The sequence below is a fragment of the Patagioenas fasciata genome, chromosome 3, assembly GCF_037038585.1.
Source record: "Patagioenas fasciata isolate bPatFas1 chromosome 3, bPatFas1.hap1, whole genome shotgun sequence".
NCBI lineage: Eukaryota > Metazoa > Chordata > Aves > Columbiformes > Columbidae > Patagioenas > Patagioenas fasciata.
This window is the reverse complement of record NC_092522.1, coordinates 123,355,338-123,360,026: the sequence shown is the minus strand read 5'-3', so window position 1 is coordinate 123,360,026 and position 4,689 is coordinate 123,355,338. Positions and strand designations below refer to the sequence as shown.

The 4,689-nt window shown below is 56.7% G+C and overlaps 1 long non-coding RNA gene across 1 annotated transcript; it reads right to left on the bottom strand.

Annotated features, from left to right (window-relative positions):
- Window positions 1-1,187: 1,187 nt before the first annotated feature.
- Window positions 1,188-4,213, bottom strand: LOC139827656 (uncharacterized). Its single transcript, XR_011738564.1, has 2 exons — window positions 3,879-4,213; window positions 1,188-1,507 (listed from the first exon to the last, which is right to left on the bottom strand). It is a non-coding gene; the product is annotated as an uncharacterized lncRNA (long non-coding RNA).
- Window positions 4,214-4,689: the final 476 nt, after the last annotated feature.

Below are 4,689 nucleotides of genomic sequence, written 5' to 3'. Positions count from 1 at the left end.
CCGCATCTTTGGTACCCAAGGGTCCCTCTCCCCGCATCTTCAGTACCCAAGGGTTCCTCTCCCCGCATCTTTGGTTCCTGCATCTTTGGTACCCAATGGTCCCTCTCCCCGCATCTTTGGTACCCAAGGGTCCATCTCCCCACATCTTTGGTACCTGAGGGTCCCTCTCCCCGACCTCGCCGCCCCCTCCCAGCGCGGCCTTGTGGCCGGATGCCTGAAGGTTATTTGGGGGCATTGCCGTGTTGGTCGAATGTTGGCACAAGCTCCTTAATTCCCCCCCTATAATCCATGTGGGGATGGAGCCCGCTGGTTTTTAGCCGTTCTGTTTACGTCGGGCTGCGGGTGGAGGGAGGAAGGAGGGGACGGACAGTGGGGGAGAGCTGACGTGCTTGGAATAAAATTGCGCCACCTCCTCCTCCATCCCTCCGCGGAAAAAAATCAAGCGCATCTGTCCACCCCCCGCACCATTTCCCAACCCCAAAGTGTCCACCCAGAAGAGGAGGGGCTGCGCAGCAGCTCATCTCAAGGGGCCAAAGGTCTCTGAGAAACCCCCGGCCTGATTTATGCGAGGCATCGCAATATTTCTTGGGATTAATATTAATAAGAGCATCCTGCCCCCTCCTCTCCATCCCCCTGCGCTGAGCCCTGACTTGGGTACCAGGCCTCCCGCCTTGGGGTGCGAGGTGATGGCGTCTCTTCATACCGGCTGTTTCACAAGCATTAAACGGGTTGTTTATTTATTTGGGTGTCATTTAGATCTCGTTTCTCCCTCCTGTGCCGCAGCTCGTTAATGGAAAAGCCATTTCGCCAGCTGTCCTGGCACTGCAGAGGGATGCTCGGCGCATAGTGCGGCGGGGCAGGGAATCTGCCTGCGGGGATGGAGGCGATCTTAAATAGGAGGTGATTCCAAATAGAAGGCACCCCGTATCTCTATTTTTTCCCCCCTTTTATTCATTAAACACGAACCCTCTGGCAGTTCAGACTCTCCTGGATGTCTGGATGCGGAAGCACCCACCCAGGGTTGAGCAGGCAACAGCGGGTTGCCAAGTTAAAAGGCTGAGGTTTTTATTTTGGGGTGGATTTTCATATTCACCTGGCGCTGGGTGCGGGTCCTTCGGAGGGGTCCCGCCTACCCCACCGTAGAGATGGGCGAGAAACCTCCACGAACAAAGGAGAGGATGCGGGAACCCGCAGCAAAAGAGCTTTATTGGCGACGGCGCGACCCGCCGACGGGCTCCTTGCGGCATCCCAACCGAACGGGGAGGGCTGCCCCAAAATACCTGCAGCGCCCCGGGGATGGGGTGCAAAGAGGTGTCCCAGGGCCCCCGATGCTGTCGATGCTCCCGGAGGCGAGGGGCTGCAAAAAGAGATGGATCACCCCACACCATCATCAAAGGGTTGGAAACCATCCCCTCCAGTAAGGCCGTTCCTCGCCCAGTGCAAAGCACCTACTGGGAGCACTGGGCTGACTGCGGGGATGGAGGGGTGCGGGTAGGTTGGGCTCCAGCTGCAAAGAGAAGGGAAGGGAGAAAAGGATGGAGAAGGGCAGGGAGGTGAAGGGCCGCAGCGGGTGATGGGCTCCCGGGTACCCTTCTGGCTAAAAAGGTGGGGAGAAAGCAAAAAATAAAATAAAATAGGAATAAAAGCGTGATAAAAGAGGGGGGAAATAGAGCAGCGGAGTGGAAAACCAGCCGCTGCGGGTGGCTCTGCGAGGGCACCCGCTCGTTAGGCCGCGGGGTCTCGGCATCGCCCCGTCACCCTCCCCTCCCGCCGCCTCCGGCTGCCAGGTTTTTGAATTTGATTTTATTTTCTGCATAATTCAGGTGCTGTTTCCCCCCCTTCCCACCCCCTCCTTTCCTTCAGCTCCTCGAACACACGCCGGGGCTGTGTTAGGGGTATAATGAGGCAGCCGATGGGTAATTGGGATCTTTTGTAGGGAGGATGTATGGCCGGGGCAGCTGCTGGGGGGGCAGCTGGGGGACACACACGCACATACACACACAGCATTACCATACAAAGGGAACAAATGACATGTTTATCCCTCCAAGAGATTTACGCCCGGCCTCGCCCTGCAGACACAGCGCTCCCCCCACCCGGCGTTTTGGATTTAAATTATAAGGATTAAAGGGGAGGGAGGGGAAAAGACGCACAAACAGCCACCGGGAAAAATAATAATGATGCTTTTAAAAAATAAAGGCGGGGGGGGAAATAAGCGGCTTTGCCTCAGCCTCCCCGTCCCGCCAGGGGAGCAGTGTGAGCCCCGGTGACCCCAAGACCTGTGCTTGCTTTTGAGCGGGGGAAAAACCCTTTGCTCTGCGGAGAAAAGGAGAGGAAAATAGAATAAAATAGAATAAAATAAAGTAAAATAAAGTAAAAATAATAAAATAAAATAAAATAAAATAAAATAAAATAAAATAAAATAAAATAAAATAAAATAAAATAAAATAAAATAAAATAAAATAAAATAAAATAAAATAGATAAAGGCAAAGCACAAAGCAGCGGCAAAGGGGGAAGAAGCAGCCGCGGCCCCCCCGGGGCCCACCCCCGAGTGACAGCTCCAGATTTCATTCCCCGCGTGTCTATGCGAGCAGGGACCCCCTCCCTTTTCCCAGGACACCCCCCCCCCCAAAAAAAAAAGATGTTGCGCTCCCCAAATTGCGCTGCTCCCCCATCCTTCTCTCCCCCCCCCCTTCATCCTTGCGCTGCGGGTACCACTTGCGCGGGTGCGCAGCGCCGCCTGCGCGCCCCACGGCCGGGCTCGGGGAGGGGCTGGGTTGCGTGGGGGGGGGTTCCGCGGGTGCGGAGATGCTGGTCAGCCTCGTTCTTGGCATTCACCGCGTGCCTTAATTGTATGGACATTTAAATCAAGGTCCGCTGTGAACACGGAGAGAGGGGCCTTTCCTCGGGAGGGAAGAAATGGATATAAAATAAGAAGGGGAAATTATTACAAGAAAGGAAAAGGAGGGGAGGAAGAAGGGAGGTGGGAGAGGGGGCCGCGCTGCCCACCGCCCCCGCGGAGCCCTGCCTTTGTTCTCCGCGCCCCGCGGAGGGCTCGGCGCGCCCTTCCCGATGGAGGGGAGAGGGTGGGGGGGATAAAATCCAACCCCGCCAAAAGAAAAAATAATAATAAATAAATATATCTATGTAATAAAAGGAACGAGGTGGCCCCCGGGTGGGGGCCGGGGCGGCGGGGGGGCCGCGTTACCTGCCCTCCGTCTCCGCCGCCGCTGCCCGTTCTCTGCCGCCTTCCCCGAGCCCCGCCGCGCTGCTATAAACGGGGGGGGGGGGGGGTCTGGAGGAAGCGCAATAAACCTTCCCCCGTTCGCCTGCTGCAGTCAATCCTTTCGCTCGGATCCCAAGTGGTGCAAAAAAAAAAAAGGGGAAAAAAAAAGGGAAAAAAAAAAGAGGAGAGGGGCCCATCTGGCTTCTCATCAGCTTTGTCAAGTCTTGCATACGCTAAAATGCTAATGACCTAGATAGCTCATGCAAAATGCAGCAGAGAGGGAGAGGGAGGGAGCAGCGAGGGAGGAGGGAGGAGGGAGGGAGGGGGAAAGGCAAAGGGAGGGGGGAGAGCCCGGGTGCATCGCCCCCAATCCCCATCATCCCCCCCATCGCACCCCATCCCATCCCCTACTGCCCAGCGCGCCTTGGTAGGTACGAGCCGGCTTTGATTTGAAAGGTCACCCGGGTACGGTGCGGGGTGGGGGGGGGACACACAGGGATAAACCACCCTGGCTTCATCCTTCATCCCCCCACCGCCCCAACACGCCAAAGGGGGAAAAAGCAACCCCCATTCCATCCCCGTTCCAATGAAGGGTGCTCAGTCTCCCCCCCAAGCCCAAACCGCCCCCCAAAATAAGAGAAGCGAAGGAGATACCCCCTGCAGCAGCCCCGCCGTGGTCCCTCCGTCCGGCAGCCGGTGCAGCAGCGCGGCCAGGCGCGTAATCCCGCGGAAGATGCTTGTGGGGGGGAAGCGCCGCCCCCCACCCCACCACCGCGCTATGCGGAGGAGAGGTGAAAATTCTATCTATACATACATAGATAGATATGAAAAAAAAAATATATATATATAAAAAGGAAAAGGGAGGATAAACGTGGCGCTGAGGGAGCGCGCAGCGCGGAGAGAGAGGAGCTGTCAGCGGTGCCTTCTCATTTCTCATTAGCCAGCCCTAATCTCGCTCGCTGTCCTCCTTCGCTGATGTTGATCCACTTTCCCTCCCTCCTCCCCCAGCATCCCCCCCACCCCCCTTTCCCCTCACACCCCCCCTCCCCGTAAAGGATTATTCAGCCAAAAAAAAAAACCATGAAATCACAGCTGCTGACTCCGTGCGCCGCAAACGAGGCGGCTGCAGCCCCGCGCCCCCCGGCCCCGCGCCCGCGGAGATGCTGCGGGTGTTGTCCGCAGAAATGCTGCTTTTTAAAACAAGGAGCAAGGAAAGAGCCTCCGGCCCTGCCCAGCTCCCCCCCGCACCCTCCACCCGCTGGGAAATAGGGAAAGATGGGGGGGGAGTCAAAGGAAAACCCCTGCGCACCCCCCCACAACCGATACCCCCATTGCGGATGCTGCAGAGCTGGGCGCAGCTTTGCAAAATAATATAAAAAATAATTAAAAAAATAAAATAAAGCACCAATTTTGCATGAGGTTTTGCCTCCCCTCCGCACCCCCCCCCCCCAGCCCCAACCCCGCT